The 24,377-nt window shown below is 37.9% G+C and overlaps 1 protein-coding gene across 2 annotated transcripts in view; it reads left to right on the forward strand.

Moving 5' to 3' along the window:
* Positions 1-24,377, forward strand: part of LOC126101042 (anoctamin-5-like) — a 398,169-nt gene that overhangs the window by 78,528 nt on the left and 295,264 nt on the right. The window lies entirely within an intron of this gene.

The following is a 24,377-nucleotide window of genomic DNA, read 5'->3' on the forward strand; positions in this document are numbered from 1 at the left end:
AGAACGTTCATGGATGTGGAATAAATAAGTTATACAGTAACATAAAACAGATACATCATAGAAATTGTATTAACAATAAACTATCAATGTAGTGCTTAATGTTATTCACAATTATGCCATCTAAATTTAATCCAATAAATTAGTAAAGAAGCTTATTAATAAAGGAAATAAATTTTGTGAATGAGTCTGAGAACATCATGGATATGTCATGCATAAAACTATTCAGATCTTGTAATATAGTGCTTTTATTTATATCATTGTTTTGGCCACTGGAATCATTAGGTCTGTAACTGAGATTAAAGGGACATAAAAATGAGAGATGTTTGTTGTGCATTATCAGGATACAAAAGATGAAAACTTAAAAGGTTAAAATTTTTAGAATTTTCCTCATCAATACTTAGAACTCGTAGAAACAATGTTTGGTGTTAATCAGTCAGTAAAAATTGACAGTTGATGCCCCACTTGGGCATAAGTTTTATGATTAACACTGATTATTGTTGGAAAGTTTTTACCTTTTATGTTTTCATGTGTTGCAGTCTGATAATATATAGTGATCTCCTCTTATTCTTACGTTCCTTTAATCTTAATTATAGATCTGATGATGGCAGTAGCTTAACTACAGATCTGATGATAGCAGTAGCTGAAGCAACATAAATAAAATATCGAACAATCTAGACTATTTGAGTCACAAAATAAGTTAGGAACTTGATAATCTGGCATGATCAGGGTCTGTCAATGCCAGATTATCAAATATGCTGGATTATTAAGGTCGTTTTTAAAATTCAGCTATAAAAAAGGCATATAAGCAATTCTACAATTTTAATGTACAACAGCAAGTAGCCACTATATTCCTAAACGCAGCAAGAGGGAATACAATATAAAAAGTCAAGAGTACATATTACTTTTCCATAAAAACTAAACTTTTAAGTCAAATACTGTATTGCTCTATTAAATCAGTTTAAGGTTCAAAATTTTAGAAAAGTTCAATATACATAAACCTTTCTTTTTGCACCAGTTATGAAATAAAATAAATTCTGTGATATGGAAAGATCAAGGATGAGCTAATTAATAAAAATTGTTACCAAGAATTTTGTGCAGTTTATTTGGAATCACTATCTTTAGGAATAGCATGGATATTAGATATTGTCAGGGGCATGGAATATATTGGACTGGTTTCTAGCACTGACAGTTTAGCTGAAATTTCCTTCTTAGACCCCTGGACATCACAGGAGTACAACTTATTTCTTGTATTGAGCTCGTTTCTGACAAAAAAATTATTTTGTATGAGGTGCAGATTTGTAACTTCAAAAGCACTGTATTGTTGACTACTCTCAGCGAATTGCACAAAGATATTTAAGGCTTGTGGATCTCAGCCCATGACATTTGAGTTGTAGGCGTTTCTTCTTCATCATTCCCTGTTTCTGATGTATCCTGTAGTTTGAAAATACTTTTTAATATCACATCTCCAGCAGCTCTTGTCTACAGCTAAATATTTGTCATTGTCAATCAATTTGCCCACTTCTTCAGCTGAAAATGCACTCAGTTCATTAATGGATGCAAAATTTATCACTGGTACAATTTCACAGTTATCAGTTATGGACTCGTCATTATTTATATTGCATTCTATCTCTGCTTCTTTAACCGGTTTAGGCCACTGAACATATAATTGCTCAGTGATACAGACAGTGACAGACATTTCCAATGTTTCTGTTCTGCAAACAGTGCAAAGGTGAATATATGGGAGAATTTCTTATGTGTGCTAGATTATCATGGTCTTACTGTAGTAAGAAAACTGCTACTTTGAAAACAGCTGCTGCCACTTTAGTTTTACATTACAGCTGCTGTTTATTAGCCATCAGTAGATTGATATTTACTTGCTTACAATGGTATTTTTAAGGAAAATATTTTTTTTTACATCTGTAATTACTGAGAACTTTTTATAATGCATTATTTCTTGTCATACATCTTTATAATAAGCATTGCTCCTTACCATGTTAACAGAACCTTTCAGTCCTTGGGTATAGATAGTCAGATAATTTGTAGAATGACTGGCTATTAAGGTTTATTTGTAATTTTGTTTTGAGTTAGTAGATATTCCTGTTTCCTTGCTGTATGCTTGATGGGAAGTTACTGAGTATTTTATTGCCACAGTATATAACTTCATTCTGAACCCTGGACAAACAGGCACAGTCTACATGAAAATTATTTTTCTGTCTTGTGTTGTGACAGTGTATATCACTATTCACTTGAAACTGATTCCTATTATCAGTAATAAAGACCATTAAGGAACAAATGTACCGAACAGTGAGTGTAAGAATTCTGAGGTCTCTAGGAAGGCTTCTGAAATATCTAAGGTTATCTTCTTTACCTAGTATTCTTACTGCATATTTCTGCTGAACAAATACCTTATTTACTTTAGGTGAGCTGACCCAGAAAATAATTGTATAAGACAACAGAAGTGAAAATAAGGCAGCACTCTTGGCTTCAGTCACATCAATGAGAGATTTTTCTGAACTGAGCTTTGTGATTAATTTAGATGTGTGTTGACTCCATTTTAACTGACATCCAGCTAGACCCCAGTGAATTTCATACACTATACTTCATTGAGTGTATAGCCATTAATGTTTACCTCTGGTGATGAAAGATCATTATTGTGTGTTTGAAACTACAAAATATGAGTGTTTGTGCAATTAATATTTACTCTGTTAACAGTGAATCTCTTGAAGGTCTGTTCAGCTATCATCAGAGCTGTGTCTGCTAGGGTGAAGTTTGGGGCTTTGATTGGTATGCTTATGCCACCAACAAACACAAAAATTTTCAAAATGCCATTTAAAGTCATTACCAGATCATTTATATAGGGTAGAAACAAGAGTGGTACAGTACCCTGTTATGTTACCACTTTCTGAGATTTCCATCCGTGCATAATGCCATAACATATTAGTTTGCCAAGTAGAATTTTGTGATCCACACAATCAAAGACTTTGATGAGCTTACAAAATATTCAAACAGGATAATTTTTCTTGTTCAGCTCTGCTTGCACTTTATTCGTGAAATCATGTATTGCTTTTTGTGTGGAGAATCCTTTGTGAAAACCAGACTGAGAGGCATTTAACAAGTTATGCTCATGAGGGAATGCTCAGACTTGTCACATTGAAACCAATGTTGATTTTTTTCCTGCTCTTAGTCAACTTTGAGGAAAGTCCACACACAAAATATTTGTTAACAAAAATTCACATGGTTTGCATGCTTGAAACTGTCTATTGTACAGCCCTAAATCCTCTCACTCCATTATACCAGTGTCACCTAGGGACAAAGTGGCAATGACTGTGTGGCTCTCTTGCCACAGCAATGTGAGTGCTGATTCACTGATTGAAAGCAATTGACAGTTAACTAATTATTTGTGAAATAATACATTATAAATTTTATCCATAACTTTGTTAATAAATTGGTGTAATGTGTGTGCATATAATTACAAAAATTTCAACACATATACATTAATTTTATTTCTTCTATTCTTCTAACTATTGTAGAAATGTGAAATATTGATACAATGTTCTAAACATAATTTTTTTTGTATTTCCTAAACATAAATTAAGTAAAATAACTGAATGCTCCCTAACTATCAGACACATATCAATATTCTAATTGAAATCTGGGCCATAGAAATGAGCCCTGTCTAATATTAACATATTTTGTGGGGTGCTCTGCCTATTTAGTCAGATTTTGAAAGCAAAGAGAGGAAAAAATTGTGTTCTAGTGACTGAGTATTGTCATCTTGGTAGACTGAAAAGTTTTGTGGAACATTTTACTTGCTGGGGAACATTTTACCCACTGGGAACCATCACAATAAAGCCTGGGATTAACAGCACTGCTAACAACAATGAAAACCAGAAATGGAAGGACAATGGTTTTGCTGTAAACTGTGATAATAACATTTTGATGTGGAATGTAAAGCATATAACAAATAATACTGAAGATCTAAGAATACCAAATGAAAGAAGAAAGATAATGCTTTGATAACAGAGACTAAAAAGAAAGTGAAAGGATTCATATACCTAGGAGGATATTCCATCATATACAATGGCTTATCACAAGAAATTAGAGCCTCAGCATGATTGTTAGACTTAATAAATGAAAAATGGAGAAGTAAGACACCCTTATACACATGGGAGAGTTAAGAGTAGACAAAACATAAATGACAGAATTGGAAGATATGCTACAAAATATGATAACCAGTTAGACTCCAGGAAGTAACAACATAAGCACCAAATTCATCGAGTATGTACTTCCTCTTACGAAATCTAGGTTGCTTCTCTTGGGTGGGGGATGGGAGGATGCTGGATAATAAAAGAAATCCCAAATGGCTAGAAATTAGCCATAATAAAACTTATGTAAGAAAGGTGGTAGGAAAAGTGAAAATTAGGATGTAAAATATTTTTGAGGACAATAACACAAAAACTCACAGTATTTTACAAAATATCTTGTTGCAGGGACAAAATAGTTCAGGAGGAAAGGTTGGTCCTGTTCAGGTAAAACATTTGTCATCAGATAAATAATTGGAAAACAATTATTATTTAATAAGGAAATACATTTGATAGTTATTAACTATGGGAAAGCTTTTGACAGAGTAGATTGGAGAAAATTGTGGGCAATACTAGAAAGGAGGAGCATGAGAACTCCAAGAGATTAAAATTGCCATTGCAAGGAATGATAATGTTTAAGTAACAAAAAATTTAGGATTATCACAAGGATGCAGTTTGTCTATGATACTTTTTAATATCTACGTCAATGATACACTGACAGGGGAAAAAAAACACTAAGAAGGAGTTGTGCAACATAAACAAAGTTGGTTGACTTGTTTCTATATCCAAAAGGTGATGTCTATTTAGAATTTGTGCCAACCACATAAGATTGCCACTGTGAGGATGCAGGTTTGCTTTAAATACATCCCGTAAGGCTCATGAGCATTAGTTACTTTTGAGACTGAACATTGTGAGCTGTTAGTCAAGAATGCCTTAAAGGTGACGAAGATGCCACTCAGCACCTCACTGAGTTTGAATGAGGTCATGTAACTGGGCTATGAGAAGCTGGATGTTCCTTCTGTAGTACTGCAGAATGCCTTGGCAGGAACTAGCCACTGTACATGATTGCTGGCAATGATCGCCACGAGAATGTAAGGACACAAGAAGTCCGGGCTCCAGATGACCACAGAGCACTACACAGAGGGATGACCATTGTGTTCAGCATATGGCTCTTACGCATCATACTGCATCTGCAGCAACAATCTGAGCAGCAGTTGGCACCACAGTGACACAACAAACTGTTACAAATCAGATACTTCAACAGCTGCTCAGAGCCAGACCCCTGTAGCGTGCTTTCTACTGCCCCCACACCACCACCATCTGCAACTTCAGTGGTGTGAAGCGAGAGCTCATTGGAGCACAGGGTGGAGGTCTGTTGTGTTTTCTGATGAAAGCTGATTCTGCCTCAATGCCAGTGATTGCTGTGTGTTGATTAGGAGGCCAGTTGAAGCCCTGTAGTAATTAATCTAACATTTTACTCTTGATCCCTATGTGAGAAACATGTAGGGGGTTGTAGTGTATTCCTAATGTCATCACTTACAGCCGATTCTTGAAATTTTCTTAGTAAACTTTCTCAGAATAGTTTGTGTCTATCTTCAGGAAACAGGCAGTTCAGTTTCTTCAGCATCACTGTAACACTCTTGCACAGATCAAACAAACCTGTGATCATTCATGCTGCCCTTCTCTGTACACGCTCATTTAAGAAGGTTTTTTTTTTTAAATGGGCATGTAAGGTATTTTGGAAACATGACGCTGTAATGGCAATTTTGATGTTAGATTTACAAAAATTGATATTTGGTTTCTTGGTCAGATACAAAAAAATACACATTCCAGCATTTACATGTTCAGCGTATGCCTCTAGCACATCATAATCCACCTGCAGCAATAATTCAGGCGGCAGTTGGCACCACAGTGATACAATGAACTGTTACAAATTGGTTACTTTGAGGGCAACTTTGAGCCATACAACCTGTAGCATGCAATCCACTGACCCCAAATTGTCGTATTCAGTGGTGTCAAGTGGGAGCTCATTGGGGCAGGATGGAGGTTTATTGTGTTTTCTGATGAAAGCTGGTTCTGCCTTGGTGCCTGTGATGGCCATTTGTTGATTGGAAACAGGCCAGTTAAGGGCCTGCAACAAATTTGTCTGCATGCTAGACACACTGGCTCTGCACCTGGGGTTAGTAGTAGTAGTAGTAGTAGTAGTAGTAGCTTTATTCATCTATTGATCTCTTTTTACAAGGATATAGGACATGTTAAAGTATTTACAAGTTTAGACCAATTTAAAATAAGCTAATTCCTATACACATATATTTACAGGCTTCTAGTCAGAGACAGTCATTAGATTTACTCCTGGTATACAATACTTTTTTACAAATAACTTATTTAATAATGTAATGCCACACTGTTCACTCATATCTCACTATCAGTCACTGCACACACTATAAACACATTGTTTCATAACACTTCACTCACTACTGTAAACTGGGGTGAATACGGAGAGACTTTCAGGTTTTTAAATAATAAATCCAGAAAGACAATCTGAATATGAGCCTTTAATCATTAAAGTGGAAGATGGTATAGTCTTTCAACCATGAAACTAGGTATATTTGGTATTGCTTAATATAATTTGTAGTAATTATAAAGTGTCCCTATTAGACATATGTCTGCCTCATCTTACTAACAGTTCTTTCATGACTTGAATAACTTCAGTAGAATCGAATTCAGATACATCTTATACAACTGGGAAAACATAAACACTATTGTCTTTGGAGTTTTGTCTCAAAAATGATGCCACATATGTTTTTCCTTCAAGCACAACTTCAGTAATTCTACCAATTAAAATTTTTGGAGCCCCCTTCATGCTCTCAAATTTCACTTTCACCCAATCCCCATCCCCAACGTGTAACACCCTATCAGTAGACAGTTCTTCTGGTTTCTGAGTAGGTATGGTATCTTCTCTCTCTTCATAACTGTGATCACTGTTATTACCATCACTATCATGTGCATGAACACTCCTGCCAGGTGGTACGTTCAGTTTCCATTTTCTACCTGGTTTTGGCAAATTATGATCAGGCCACCTTTGATGCTGTAAGAATTCTATCAGGCTGTCATTAACAGTGCCAGTGCTGCAACAAATGTTTCTTTCTATGGTTGGTGATAGCATGTCAAGGGTTTCTTTCAAAAGTCAAGGAAAGTACTTCTTATCAGTTCCTAAATATTTGTTGTTAGTTCTGCTTTTCCAGTTCTCCAGAACCTTTTGCCAAGCCTGTTTCAATGGCCTAAACATTGCGACATTTAGACGTTGTGCAAGATGAGTTGAGTTCTGTGGTAAGAAAACACACTCAGTGTCATGTTTTTCGCACAAATCAGTGACAACTGGAGACAGGTGAGAGCTCAAGTTGCCACCAATAATGACTTTTCTTCCCTCAAAACAACGAAAATAAGGTATCACTATAGACTCAAACCAATCTAAGAAACAGCTGCTGTCCATCCAACTTCTGTTAAACCTTGCTCCAGCAGGACTACCTCCACTCCACAGATCGTATAGGTGTTTAGCTTTATATATCATATAAGATGTCAATAGTGTGCCGTCGCCTGTAGCAGCAAACATCACGCTTACATTGGATTTTGTTTGATTCATAACCCTGTCAGGATATTTGCAGCCTCTTTTGTACAGAAGTTTTTTCCTTCCAGGGTCATCTACCACGTTTGTCTCATCATAATTTAATATTTGCTCTGGGGGAACACCATTAAGAGCTATTTACAACTCTTCAAAATAACAAACAATATCCTGTGAGGTAACTTTAGCCCTCCTTTCAGATATAGATATATTTTGACATATTCATGGAGAAATAACAATGTGTCTCTTGATGAAAGATAGTGCCTAATCTGGACCTGGAAGATTGTTTTTAAATTGTTTTATTATTCTTCCTTCTCTGTCCAAATAGTAGTTCACAAGACATTGTACATCAAACATGCTTAGTGGATATCCCCATCTTCCACAGATAGCAACACTTTCCACAATCTTCACTTCAGTTGGCACACCAAGAGCTGTTTGTCCTCCATTCTTATTTCTGTTTTCAATTTCCTGCTTAGACATTTTGCTGTACATTTGCAATGCAGGTTTTGCCTCTAGGATCATGCTGATATTTCCTAACCATGCTGTCCCTATTCACCCCTGAAAGTTAAAAAAGGTTACAGCATAAGAGAAAATATATTACAATTTTTACAAAAACATGATTGTATCATAAATCTCTGAGCATGTCTCTTGTGTATAGTGATAATAGTTACCTGGAAACTTTTGAAAAGATTCCTCAAAAGTATGTAGCACGTACAGCTGAAGTTTTACTGCCAAAACAAAAACAACACAAACAGATGATGAGTTTGAACAAGGCTGCCAACTTCTGAAATAAGCCAAAGATGATTATAACCAAGTATTTCAGAGAAACAAACTCATAAGGTGTTTTGGACATCAGATCTCACTACAGACAAATGATTTTTTGTTGCATTAGTAACACATAAAACTTTTTCCTGAACTGCTGTCCCTACTCACACCTGAGTCCCTATTTACCCCAGTTTACGGTACACACACAAACACAAACACACACACACACACACACACACACACACACACACACACTTACACTGGTTATCTCTGGGCCTTTTTCTATACTGCAACTTCCCATTTGCTATTCCGAAAAACTGAGTCAGCGTCCCTCCATAATGAGGTAGATGTTAAGCTCAGAAAGAGGAAGAGGTGTTAGTATTTTGCTATGCATAGCTTGGGGTAAGTATTTCTAGAAAGGAAAAAAGAAGGGAAAAAATATAAAGTGAAGGTGTTATGTGGAATGTTGGTTGTTTTATAATCATCATCATCATCTTTTTCATAATTATTATTTATTTGTATAATTTTTTTTATATCCAACCACTCCTCTCTTTCATCTAAGTAATCCTTCAATGTATAAAGTGTACTGCATAATAGGTACTTTATAGCTGCCTTTTTAAATAAGTGTATTTTTGCAATTTCTTTAATCTCTTTTGGTAATTTATTGTACAGTTTTATTCCTTGGTAGAAAATGCTGTTTTGAGTTTTATGTTTATTTTTTCTTGGTAAATGTAAGTTGAGTCTATCACTTATAGCATGGTCATGGACAGAGCTGTTTGTACAGTAATTGCCAATGTTATTTTTGATGTGTACAACTGACTGGTAAATGTATTTACATGGAGCAGTTAAAATCCCCGGTATTTTGAACAGATTTTTACAATGAGCTTGACTAGTATTTTTGGTTGTTATTCTTATAGCTCTTTTCTGGAGTTTGGAAAATGTCTTAATATTTCTTGTATTTGCTTCCCCAAAAAAGAATGCCCTGGCTAAGCATTGAGTGTACATATGAATAATATGTAACTAAAAGACACTGCATGTTACACACTGATGATAGGATTCTAAGCGTATAACATGCTGATGACATTCTGTTTGCAAGTACCTTTGTGTGTTCACACCACTTCAACTGAGTATCAGTATTCAGTTCACGAAATTTTGCATTTGTTACACAGTCTATAGAGGTGCCATCTATATTTAATTTAACATTGTCATTTTTCCTCTTCAAACAGAAATTCATGGCATTAGTTTTCTATATAGTCAATGTCACTTTATTGCTTTTTGACCAATCATAAACTTATTGACCAATCATAAACTTCCTTGAGAGTTTCATTTGCTTTCTTGGCAAGGAGTTCTCTTGTTTTCTCAGTGACTATAATACTGCTGTCACCAGCGAAGAGAATATTTTCACCATGAGTAACACTACGGGGAAAGTCATTGATGTATATCAGGAACAGTATTAGTCATAATGTGCTACCTTGCACAACCCCTACATTAATGTATTTTGATTCCGATAACTGTTTTACTAAATGTTTAGATCTATTTGAAGTATGTGTTATCTCTACTCTTTGTACCCTATCTGCTAGGTATGATCGAAACCAGTCCTTAGCTACCCCTCTAATTCCTAATGCTTCTAATTTATTTAATAGAATCTTGGTCGACTGGAAAGATCCAAAAATATGCCTTGACCCTTTATCAAGAGCATCAAGTACAACTTTTGTAAATTCTACTATGGCTGACTCGATATTTTTGCCATTTTGGAAACCAAACTGTGATTCGCTCAAAAGATTGTATTTATTCAGGTAATTCATTACTCTGTCTTTCATAATTGGTTCTATTATTCTTGAGAATGCTGACAGCAGGGAAATGGGCTGGTAATTTTCTATGTCTTCTGCATTACCTTCCTTAATCAAAGGTACAACTCTTGCCTGTTTTAACTGCTCTGGAAATGTCCCTGATGTGAAGGGTTCATTTATTATATTTGTTAAGGGGCTTTGTATAATGCCTATGCATTGTTTCAGCACACACATTGGTACTTCATCTAAGCCTACTGACTTTTTAGTTTTTGAACAATTTTATTGACTTTATTCTCTGTGGTTGGAAGTAACATCATTGTATTTAGTGCAACATTATTTACAAGTGTTACATTTGTTTTGGGGAATTTTTTCTGCAACTTCTCTGCAATACTTGAAAAATGCTCGTTTACACAGTTTGCTAAGTGTTGTGAATCATTTATTACCTTATCCTCCTCCCTTATTCTGCATTTGTTTGCCTCTCCTCATTTTCATTTTTTCTAACATCCCAGACTGCTTTTCTTTTACTCTCTGCATTATATATTATTTTGTCATTAAATGACTTTTTGCAGCAATCAGAACCTTCCTATAGATCTTTTTGTATCTATGATAGAAATTTAAGAATTCTGGGTCATTGTGAATCTTTTTCATGGAACTGAGATGTTTAAGTGTTTGGGAGGACTTCTTAATATCTGCTATTACCCATCTGTTTATGTGAGATGTTGATATAGACATGTATACTTTTGGAAATGCCTTTACAAAGTTCAGTTTAAACAATGTGGAGAATTTAGAGAATTTCATATTCACATTGGTTTCCTTATACACTTCATCCCAGCTTTGTTTTCCTAGTTCTTTTGAAAAATCTTTTATTTTGATTTCAGATAGATGTCGTTAGTAGGCTTGTAGTTTAGGGAATGATTCGATGCCTGATTTTACTGTTGTTATTTGACAGAGATGATCTGATAGTTGGAGATTTTTTACAGCTACATCACATTTTTCCCTGTCCATATTTGTGGCCACATGGTCAATTATTGAACCAGTCATTGTAACCATTGTTGCACTGTTGACCAATAGATACATGCCAAAACTTTGAAGGATGTTTATTAAGGTGCTGCTGGATCCATTTACGATATTAGTGTTGATGTTAATGTCGCCACATAGAATTATGTTGACCTTTGTGCTTGAGACTTTATCTAGAACTTCTGTTAATTTATTGAAAAAAGTGTCCACACTACCACTGGGAGATCTATACACACACAAAACGAATAATTTCTTGGTGATATCAAGCCCTGTTAATTCAATAGCTGATATTTAAAATTGTTTGTCTTCACTTACTATACTGAGATCATGTTTTGATTTGAACTGTGTTCCTTTTCTGATATAAATGCATGATCCTCCACCCCTTGAAGTAGATCTGCAGTAAGAATTTGCCCTTTTATACAATGATAATACTACATGTTGGATTTATGCGTCTCTACACTAGTGCTCAGTAATACAAACTACTGCACAGTTCAAAGACTGGAGCTGGACTTCTAATAGTTGTATTTTATTTTTTATTGATTGCATGTTTTGATGGAGGACTGTTAAGTCTGTGAAATGCCTCATGTTACTCTTTCCAATGGTTTGTTTTTCTTTGTGATATATGGTGTGTGTGATATTTGAAGTGTTAAAATCTGTCTTGTGAGTAATTGTTTCAGTATTTTTTAAACTGCTAGAGATACTCTTTAGGTAGGGGAACCTGTTGTCTGGATTTATCCTAAAAAAGACCTACTTTTCCTACCTCTGACAATAGGTATTTGACCATGTGTGGCCTGAGATCCACCCCCTATACTTTCATGACTCAGCTGGACCAGTCTTCCCTCCCCAGTCATGTTTAGGTGCAGGGCATGCCTAGTGAAACCCCATGTGTTGATAGTCCCAACGGCCACCAGGGAAACATGAGCGAAGTTGGCTGTCCTCAGAGCCATCCCTAACCCCACATTGATTCACCTCATAGCTCCATCAAGTTGTGGTCGATCATGATGCTGGAACAGCTCAACAAAGTGTACATTGGTGCCGTGAGTCAGGGAAGCTACCTTGTCCAGGTCAGCACCTATGTCATATGCCCCGTACCTGTCCAAACTGTTTCCCGCCCCACCCACTATCACTACATGGTCCTCTTTTGTGAAGTTCTTACATAAAGATCCTAGGTCCTCTATCACATGACTTAGCCCTGCATTTGGCTTGAAGATCGTGGTGGCCTGGTACTCCTTGTTCTACCTGAGGCTCTTCTCCGCTTAACTCTGACAGTGGTAGATACCTGTTTTTGGTGTTGATGATAAAACTGTCAGATCATGTTCTCTTTCTTCCTATCCTCCTACCAGCCACCAGTTCCCAACCTCCCTCATCCCCCTATCTCCCTTGATCCTTATGAGTTCCTTCCTTGCTTCCTCCAACTGTGCCTGAAGGGCACAGATTTTTCTTTCCTGTTTCCCAATCAAAATGTTCCTACTGCATACTCTGCAGTTCCAGGAGAGAGCCTCTTCTGTTCACCCAACATTGTCCCCACTGCCTCCTCCCCCTCCCCCCCCCCCCCCTCCTGCCCAGATAAAATATTTCCTACAAGATTGGCAACAAATCCCTCTACTCACACCCTATTACAGCTCCCACATTTCTCACTCATGGTCAGTTTCGAAAGAATAACTAAGTTTAAAGAATGTTTTAAATTTGTCAAGGACGCGAGTTTGGCTATGTGTAAACAAAAAATGACACAAAGGTCTTATGTGCGGTGGCTGTTATTTTTGTACTGATTTATAGACACAATGACAGAAGAATGGATTTGTAATTATTTTGCTTTTAGAGAATTTACATTATCAGTCATGTTTGATCAGGTTTTTAAACGTTTATAACTCGGAAAATTTAGGCCTAGATCACGTCTATCTGACTAGTAAACAATACGAAATGTATTAGTTAAATACGATTTAGAAATGTTTAATTACACTTCTATAGTGACAATAGACACTGATGAAACTAGTAGCTGTCTTTTTTGAACGAATTTGGCACTATCAAAAACACTTGAGTAGAATTTTGTATTTATGTCGTGCAAAATTTCGGGTTATGTCACAATTATCGGGACTTCAGGTAAGGAACAAGTTTTTTCAAGAACAAGCTCTGCTGGGACGCTAATACTCAGTTGTGTGACAAGAACGGACACTACAGCAAGTATACAAAACAAAGAAAATTTAAATTTGACACTGTTTTCTCTTAAATAAGTTCTTTTAGTGAACGAAGAAAATACCTGTGATCTCACTCACAAGGGAACCTCCCCATCGCACCCCCCTCAGATTTAGTTATAAGTTGGCACAGTGGATAGGCCTTGAAAAACTGAACACAGATCAATCGAGGAAACAGGAAGAAGTTGTGTGAAACTATGAAAAAAAAAAAGCAAAATATGCAGACGGAGTAGTCCATGTGCAACATAAGCAATACAAGGATAATGGTAGGTCAGGAGCGCCGGGGTGCTGTGGTTAGCGTGAACAACTGCGAAACAAGAGGTCCTTGGTTCAAGTCTTCCCTCGAGTCAATATTTTACTTTCTTTATTTTCGCAAAGTTATGATCTGTCCGTTCGTTCATTGACGTCTCTGTTCACTGTAATAAGTTTAGTGTCTGTGTTTTGCGACCGCACCGTAAAACCGTGCGATTAGTAGACGAAAGGACGTGCCTCTCCAATGGGAACCAAAAACATTTGATCGCAAGGTCATAGGTCAACTGATTCCTCCACAGGAAAACACGTCTGATATATTCTACACGACACTGGTGACGGCATGTGCGTCGCATGACAGGAATATGTTGTCGACCCACCTAACTTGTACACTTGGTGAATGAGTAAAAAGATTCTTCTATCTTGCCCGATTTAGGTTTTCTTGTCGATGTCATAATCACTCCCAAAAAAGTGATCTCATCGGACGGGCAGATAACAATTGTCTGAAAATAAAAAATTAAAAATTTTCACTCGAGTGAAGACTTGAACCAAGGACCTCTCGTTCCGCAGCTGCTCACGCTACCACGGGACCACGGCACTCCAGAGCCGACATTACCCTTGATGTTGCTTATCTTCTCATGGACTACTCAGTTGGTATATTTTGCTTATTTTTTTCATAGTTCCATACGACTTCTTCCTGTTTTCCCAATTGATCTGTGTTCAATTTTTCAAGGCCTATCCACTGCGCCAACTTATAACTAAATCTGAGGGGGGTGCGATGGGGAGGTTCCCTTGTCAGTGGCCATCTTGGATCCAAGTTATGATCTGGGTTTTTATTTCATATGAGAGCAGGAGCACTCTTCTTATTATCCCATGTACCATGACTGCAAATTTGCTCGTCAGTCTGTTGATTTGGCCTGTTATGCTGACACCCATGAACAGCATTGCAAGGGGTGTTTTCCAACAGGATAACACTCACCCACATACCACAATTGTAACTCAGCATGCTCTTCAGTGTGTCGACATGATGCCTTGGCCTACTGGATCACCAGATCTGTCACCAATCGAGCACATATGGGACATTAGCATATGACAACTCCAGTTTCATCCACAAACAGCATTAATCGGCCCTGTATTGACGGACCAATTGAAAGAGGTATGGAACTCCATCCCACAAACTGACATCCAACACATGTATGACACAAAGCATGCATATGTGCATGGTTGCATTCAAAATTCTAGCAATTACACTGGTTATTATTGTATCAGCATTTCACACTTGCAATGGCTCATCTTACATTAACCTGTGATCTTGCAATGTTAGTTACTTAAATATGTTACCTAGACAGATGTATTTCTAAAATTTCATTACTCTCCACTATTTATTTATTTATTGCTGTTGTGATTTATTCTATCTGTATATGCTGAGACACCAGCTAAAATAAATAGTTTTACACCCATAAATTTAACCAATGAAATTATATAATGACAACACTCCTTGTAGGTGATCAACTCCCTGTAGCTGACAGTGGGGACACCCTTCATAGATCATTTGTAGTTTACATATTACTGCCAAGGACTATAATTTAAAAATCTAAGCCCAAAAAACAAAAGCCAATGCTCTTAAAAGCAGGGTGTCTACGACCCGGGACTACTGGGAGATCCGGGAAAAACCCGGGAATTTTTTCATCTGGGAGAAAACCGGGAAAAACCCGGGATTTTTTTTTTTTGAATTCCGGGAATTTTTCATTGTTTTTGTTCTCAGTTAAATTTTTGTAATTTTGACTGTTAAGGAACAAAGGATATTACTGTAGCCTGCTACTGCAGAATAATACTGCAGCAATAAAACATGAACGAGAGGAAAAACGAAAATAAAACTTAAATTGCAAAAGAAATGCACCATATACAACAACAAAACCCAGTGCTCATACAAGCATAAAACCAACAGCAAAATGTGTCAAGGGTTTTAGGAAGACTATGCAATGCTTCGTAACAACAAATTGCCTCTGATGAGCATGACATCATAACTGTTAACATTAGATTTGTTTTAGCAGTTACGAGTGGTATCATGTGCATGCATGGTTGAGTAGTATCTTCTTCCACTTCTGACTACAGAAATGTGGTTGTTGGCTGTGTAAGCAGTCGCAGCAAAAAAAAAGCAGCTAGGTGCTACTGGGAAAAATTTTACTGACGCGCCCAAGCTGGCAGATTCATGCATGCGCAGCAGCCCTGGATCTCGGAGTGGGGGCAAAATCACATTCTTGAGGAAAAAACCTTGTTTCACAAAGCGCCTAGCATCCAATGCAAGTTGGTCTATCGATTATTCATATGACTTTGAAACGTGTCCCTGTCGGTTTTTGAACATTGTTGAACATATTCTAAGTTGATTTCTGAATGAATCATAAGTTGATCTGTGAATGCGTGCATAGTGTATGTGATGTCTCTGTCAGTGGAATCCTCGTCACATATAGAAATAAACTTTCCTGTAGACAAAAGGGGCTATATGAGCTGACCAGACAATAGCCGAATGAAAGAAAGCCAACCACTGTCTGATTATGTGGTTGATTGGGTTTGCGAATGATGAACGTTGATTACCGGCGAAATCCATAGATTCAGCCTACCACAATGCATATAAACGACTAACAGGAATAACAGGTAAGAATTACTATGTATTATCTTCTCGATGTATCCAAGAAAATGAAATTTTGACAGAAAATTTTTGGCCAGATCGCTATACTAGCAAGGGCCAGTTGTACAGTCTTCGGCTAGCAGCTGCCTTAAGGTCTATTCTGGAAGTAGCATGGAAAACGCATTGTACGAACATGTAACAATGCCTTACTGGAGAATAATTGCAGGATAACTAAACTGGTGATTCTGGCAGAGGTAGTGAAGTGAAGTTAACCGGCGATTAAGCTTTGACATTGGCAGGAATAGATACAGAATTAGTGATGAAAAGGCTGTTTGTTAGAACAAGGAAGGAGAAGAAAAGGGGACGGAATAAGATGATTCCAAATTTATATAAAAATTTCGCACTCTACTTTTCGATCTTGTGCTTGAGAAACTGGAGCGTATGAATGAAATGTAAAACTATTTCCTAATGTAAAGCTTTTTTCTTGTAGTAGGCCCAATAGGCATTTGGTATTGGTACTTTGTTAATTATATTCTGCCGTGTTATAAAAATGACCATTTGTGCCAAAACAGTCTTGTTTATTTGGCGTGTGTTACAAATGGTTCAAATGGCTCTGAGTGCTATGGGACTTAACTTCTCAGGTCATCAGTCCCCTAGAACTTAGAACTACTTATACCTAACTAACCTAAGGACATGACACACATCCATGCCCAAGGCAGGATTCGAACCTGCGACCGTAGCAGACGCGCAGTTCCAGATTGTAGCGCCTAGAACCGCTCAGCCATCCCGGCCGGCGTGTTACAATTGCTGCAGTATTACAAATGCCTATTTTGTTTTATCTTGCAGACAGTGACAAAATACATGTAATCATGTCAAGAAACCACACCAGTCTTGGATCCTATTTGTATTAACAGCTTTTTCAGTATTAGACAACGACATTTCGATTTTTCATGTAGCAAAACGTTTGACAAAATTTGATGAGGTAACAGATTCTTTCGCAGAAAGGAAAGCACCCCATGTAAAGCTATAGCAAGATAGAGAGAAAAAATTCTAGGAGCTAAGGATTGAAGAAATGTGTACTGTCTTGCTTGTCTCTTGTCTTTACTGGTTTTATGTTGTTGTTGTTGTTCTGGTCATCAGTCCCCAGACTGGTTTGATGCAGATCTCAATGCTACTCTATCTTGTGCAAGCTTCTTCATCTCCCAGTAGCCACTGCAACCTACATCCTTCTGAATTTGCTTAGTATATTCATCTCTTGGTCTACCTCTACGATTTTTACTCTGCCCTCCAATACTAAATTGGTGATCCCTTGATGCCTCAGAACATGTCCTACCAACCAATCCCTTCGTCTAGTCAAGTTGTTCCACAAACTCCTCTTCTCTCCAATCCTATTCAATACCTCCTCATTAGTTATGTGATCTAATCTCAGCATTCTTCTGTAGCACCACATTTCGAAAGCTTCTATTCTCTTCTTATCCAAACTATTTATCTACATCTACATCTACATCTATACTCCGCGAGCCACCTTACGGTGTGTGGCGGAGGGTACTTATTGTACCACTATCTGATCCCCCCTTCCCTGTTCCATTCACGAATTGTGCGTGGGAAGAACGACTGCTTGTAAGTCTCCGTATTTGCTCTAATTTCTCTGATCTTTTCGTTGTGATCATTACGCGAGATATATGTGGGCGGTAGTAATATGTTGCCCATCTCTTCCCGGAATGTGCTCTCTCGTAATTTCGATAATAAACCTCTCCGTATTGCGTAACGCCTTTCTTGAAGTGTCCGCCACTGGAGCTTGTTCAGCATCTCCGTAACGCTCTCGCGCTGACTAAATGTCCCCATGACGAATCGCGCTGCTTTTCGCTGGATCATGTCTATCTCTTCTATTAATCCAACCTGGTAAGGGTCCCATACTGATGAGCAATACTCAAGAATCGGACGAACAAGCGTTTTGTAAGCTACTTCTTTCGTCGATGAGTCACATTTTCTTAGAATTCTTCCTATGAATCTCAACCTGGCGCCTGCTTTTCCCACTATTTGTTTTATGTGATCATTCCACTTCAGATCGCTCCGGATAGTAACTCCTAAGTATTTTACGGTCGTTACCGCTTCCAATGATTTACCACCTATGGCATAATCGTACTGGAATGGATTTCTGCCCCTATGTATGCGCATTATATTACATTTATCTACGTTTAGGGAAAGCTGCCAGCTGTCGCACCATGCATTAATCCTCTGCAGGTCTTCCTGGAGTACGTACGAGTCTTCTGATGTTGCTACTTTCTTGTAGACAACCGTGTCATCTGCAAATAGCCTCACGGAGCTACCGATGTTGTCAACTAAGTCATTTATGTATATTGTAAACAATAAAGGTCCTATCACGCTTCCTTGCGGTACTCCCGAAATTACCTCTACTCCCGAAATTACCTCTACATCTGCAGATTTTGAACCGTTAAGAATGACATGTTGTGTTCTTTCTTCTAGGAAATCCTGAATCCAATCACAAACCTGGTCCGATATTCCGTAAGCTCGTATTTTTTTCATTAAACGTAAGTGCGGAACCGTATCAAATGCCTTCCTGAAGTCCAGGAATACGGCATCAATCTGCTCGCCAGTGTCTACGGCACTGTGAATTTCTTGGGCAAATAGGGCGAGCTGAGTTTCACATGATCTCTGTTTGCGGAATCCATGTTGGTTATGATGAAGGAGATTTGTATTATCTAAGAACGTCATAATACGAGAACACAAAACATGTTCCATTATTCTACAACAGATTGACGTAAGCGAAATAGGCCTATAATTATTCGCATCTGATTTATGACCCTTCTTGAAAATGGGAACGACCTGCGCTTTCTTCCAGTCGCTAGGTACTTTACGTTCTTCCAGCGATCTACGATAAATTGCTGATAGAAAGGGGGCAAGTTCTTTAGCATAATCACTGTAGAATCTTAAGGGTATCTCGTCTGGTCCGGATGCTTTTCCGCTACTAAGTGATAGCAGTTGTTTTTCAATTCCGATATTGTTTATTTCAATATTTTCCATTTTGGCGTCCGTGCGACGGCTGAAGTCAGGGACCGTGTTACGATTTTCCGCAGTGAAACAGTTTCGGAACACTGAATTCAGTATTTCTGCCTTTCTTCGGTCGTCCTCTGTTTCGGTGCCATCGTGGTCAACGAGTGACTGAATAGGGGATTTAGATCCGCTTACCGATTTTACATATGACCAAAACTTTTTAGGGTTCTTGTTTAGATTGTTTGCCAATGTTTTATGTTCGAATTCGTTGAATGCTTCTCTCATTGCTCTCTTTACGCTCTTTTTCGCTTCGTTCAGCTTTTCCTTATCAGCTATGATTCGACTACTCTTAAACCTATGATGAAGCTTTCTTTGTTTCCGTAGTACCTTTCGTACATGATTGTTATACCACTGTGGATCTTTCCCCTCGCTTTGGACCTTAGTCGGTACGAACTTATCTAAGGCGTACTGGACGATGTTTCTGAATTTTTTCCATTTTTGTTCCACATCCTCTTCCTCAGAAATGAACGTTTGATGGTGGTCACTCAGATATTCTGCGATTTGTGCCCTATCACTCTTGTTAAGCAAATATATTTTCCTTCCTTTCTTGGCATTTCTTATTACACTTGTAGTCATTGATGCAACCACTGACTTATGATCACTGGTACCCTCTTCTACATTCACGGAGTCGAAAAGTTCCGGTCTATTTGTTGCTATGAGGTCTAAAACGTTAGCTTCACGAGTTGGTTCTCTAACTATCTGCTCGAAGTAATTCTCGGACAAGGCAGTCAGGATAATGTCACAAGAGTCTCTGTCCCTGGCTCCAGTTCTGATTGTGTGACTATCCCATTCTATACCTGGTAGATTGAAGTCTCCCCCTATTACAATAGTATGATCACGAAACTTCTTCACGACGTTCTGCAGGTTCTCTCTGAGGCGCTCAACTACTACGGTTGCTGATGCAGGTGGTCTATAGAAGCATCCGACTATCATATCTGACCCACCTTTGATACTTAGCTTAACCCAGATTATTTCACATTCGCATTCGCTAATAACTTCACTGGATATTATTGAATTCTTTACTGCTATAAATACTCCTCCACCATTGGCGTTTATCCTATCCTTGCGGTATATATTCCATTCTGTGTCTAGGATTTCGTTACTGTTCACTTCCGGTTTTAACCAACTTTCCGTTCCTAATACTATATGCGCACTATTTCCTTCAATAAGAGATACTAATTCAGGAACCTTGCCCTGGATACTCCTGCAGTTTACCAATATTACGTTAACTTTTCCTGTTTTTGGTCTCTGAGGACGGACGTTCTTTATCAACGATGATAATGTCCTCTCTGGTAAGCCGTCAGGTATTTTATCGTTTCGCCCAAGGGGGGGTCCCTCTAACCTAAAAAACCCCCGTGTGCACGCCACACGTACTCTGCTACCCTAGTAGCTGCTTCCACACATGGCTACACTCCCTTGCAAATACTTTCAGAAACGACTTCCTGACACTTAAATCTGTACTAGATGTTAACAAATTCCTCATCTTCAGAAACACTTTCCTTGCCATTGCCAGTCTACATTTTATATCTTCTCTACTCCGACCATCGTCAGTTATTTTGCTCCCCAAATAGCAAAACTCCTTTACTACTTTAAGTGTCTCATTTCCTAATCTAGTTCCCTCAGCAGTTCCCTCAGCATCACCTGACTTAATTTGACTACATTCCATTACCCCCGTTTTGCTTTTGTTGATGTTCATCTTATACCCTCCTTTCAAGACGCTGTCCATTCCGTTCAACAGCTCTTACAAGTCCTTTGCTGTCTCTGACAGAATTACAATGTCATCGGCGAACCTCAAAGTTTTTATTTCTTCCCCATGGATTTTAATACCTACTCCAAATTTTTCTTTTGTTTCCTTTACTGCTTGCTCAATATACAGGTTGAATAATGTCGGAGAGAGGTTACAATCCTGTCTCACTCCCTTCCCAACCACTGCTTCCCTCTTATAACTGCCATCTGGTTTCTGTACAAATTGTAAATAGCCTTTCTCTCCCTGTATTTTACCCCTGCCACCTTTAGAATTTGAAAGAGAGTATTCCAATCAACATTGTCTAAAGCTTTCTCTAAGTCTACAAATGCTAGGAATGTAGGTTTGCCTTTCCTTAATCTTTCTTCTAAGGTGAGTTGTAATGTCAGTATTGCCTCACGTGTTCCAATATTTCTATGGAATCCAAACTGATCTTCCCCGAGGTCTGCTTCTACCAGTTTTTCCATTCGTCTGTAAAGAATTCGTGTTAGTATTTTGCAGCTGTGACTTATTAAACTGATAGTTCGGTAATTTTCACATCTGTCAACACCTGCTTTCTTTGGGATTGGAATTATTATATTCTTCTTGAAGTCTGAGGGTATTTCGCCTGTCTCATACATCATGCTCACCAGATGGTACGAGTTTTGTCAGGACTGGCACTCCCAAGGCTGTCAGTAGTTCTAATGGACTGTTGTCTACTCCCGGGGCCTTGTTTTAACTCAGGTCTTTCAGTGCTCTGTCAAACTCTTCACACAGTATCATATCTCCCATTTCATCTTCATCTACATCCTCTTCCATTTCCATAATATTGTCTTCAAGTGCATCACCCTTGTATAGACCCTCTGTATACTCCTTCCACCTTTCTGCTTTCCCTTCTTTTCTTAGAACTGGGTTTCCATCTGAGCTCTTGATATTCATACAAGTGGTTCTCTTTTCTCCAAAGGTCTCTTTAATTTTCCTGTAGGCAGTATCTGTCTTACCCCTAGTGAGATAAGCCTCTACATCCTTACATTTGTCCTCTAGCCATCCTTGCTTAGCCATTTTGCACTTCCTGTCAATCTCATTTTTGAGACATTTGTATTCCTTTTTGCCTGCTTCATTTATTGCATTTTTATATTTTCTCCTTTCATCAATTAAATTCAATATTTCTTCTGGTACCCAAAGATTTATACCAGCCCTCGTCTTTTTACCTACTTGTTCCTCTGCTGCCTTCACTACTTCATCCCTCAAAGCTACCCATTCTTCTTCTACTGTATTTCTTTCCCCCATTCCTGTCAATTGTTCCATTATACTCTCCCTGAAACTCTGTACAACCTCTGGTTTAGTCAGTTTATCCAGGTCCCATCTCCTTAAATTCCCACCTTTTTGCAGTTTCTTCAGTTTTAATCTACAGGTCATAACCAATAGATTGTGGTCAGAGTCCACATCTGCCCCTGGAAATGTCTTACAATTTAAAACCTGGTTCTTAAATCTCTGTCTTACCATTATATAATCTATCTGAAACCTGTCAGTATCTCCAGGCTTCTTCCATGTATACAACCTTCTTTTGTGATTCTTGAACCAAGTGTTAGCTATGATTAAGTTACGCTCTGCTTTCATTTCTTCCCCCCAATCCATAATTACCTACTACGTTTCCTTCTCTTCCTGTACCTACTACTGAATTCCAGTCACCCATGACTATTAAATTTTAATCTCCCTTCACTATTTGAATAATTTCTTTTATCTCCTCATACATTTCTTCAATTTCTTCATCATCTGCAGAGCTAGTTGGCATATAAACTTGTACTGCAGTAGTAGGTATAGGCTTTGTGTCTATCTTGACCACAATAATGAATTCACTATGCTGTTTGTAGTAGCTTACCCAAACTCCAATTTTTTATTCATTATCAAACCTACTCCTGCATTACCCCTATTTGATTTTGTATTTATAACCCTGTATTCACCTGACCAAAAGTCTTGTTCCTCTTGCCATCAAACGTCACTAATTCCCACTATATCTAATTTTAACCTATCCATTTCGCTTTTTAAATTTTCTGACCTACCTACCTGATTAAGGGATCTGACATTCCATGCTCCGATCCATAGAACGCCAGTTTTCTTTCTCCTGATAATAATGTCCTCTTGAGTAGTTCCCGCCCGTAGATCCGAATGGGGGACTATTTTACCTCCGGAATATTTTACCCAAGAGGACGCTATCATCATTTAATCATACAGTAAAGCTGCATGCCCTCGGGAAAAATTACGGCTGTAGTTTCCCCTTGCTTTGAGCCGTTCATCCTATACTTAATTTTATGTCACACAAAGCAGCAAGTTGTAGCTAATAGGGAATAAAGAGTGGAAGATTGGAAGCAGGAGAGACACTATAGGGCATCTTAATTTCCAGTGTCCTGAATATAGTTTAATGGTATCCATTACAAAATATACACGTTTCAATTCTACAGACCAAAATACAGTGACGTGCGATAGGAGAATGCTGTGTGAAGTGGTGTGGCACTGCACTTTGGCACACTTAAGATCAAATAACATGTCTTACAATTCGTCGGACACATATGTTTTGTGTATCAGACTCTACAGAATGATGTGTGCTACAAAATGAACTTATTTTTGGAAGTTCGATTTTTTAAAAATTTTTGACGTCCTATCTCAAACGCTCGAGGGACGCCACTGTCTACTATTGCCCAGGTTCAGAAATACTGTAGATACGGGCTGATTTGCAGAGCATTCTGAGTTATAATAGGAAAGCGGGTAGTGATTTTGCTGTTTCCTCTGTGTCTACTGCATTCACGTCAAATGAAAACAAAATTGATTTTTGTGGCCGGGAGCTATGATATGAATTAAAATGCATTCACGTAACTACGGAAGGCTAAAATATGTTATTAGTTTCAGATTATATTTTATTTTATTTCATTTCCACTTTTCTGACAGTCAAGCATTGATTGCCATGCAGAACAATGAAGTTTTTATCGGTTTGCTGAAGATATTTTCTTTTACTAATCTTTGCCACTGAGGCACTCAATGTATTTGAAACGAAGTGTTTAATTCCACAATATTGGCTTCTTTCAACTGTTTGTTGCATTTCAAGTGTACGTTTTCATCTTCTAGCACGTATGGCTTTATGCCATAACAAAGAACCAAACATGAAATAACAAAGTACTGGTACTCAAGGAAATTTACATCCTGAAAACCACATTGAAAAGCTTAATATGAGGTCC

The sequence above is a fragment of the Schistocerca cancellata genome, chromosome 9 (assembly GCF_023864275.1).
Source record: "Schistocerca cancellata isolate TAMUIC-IGC-003103 chromosome 9, iqSchCanc2.1, whole genome shotgun sequence".
In the NCBI taxonomy this organism is placed as follows: Eukaryota; Metazoa; Arthropoda; class Insecta; order Orthoptera; family Acrididae; genus Schistocerca; species Schistocerca cancellata.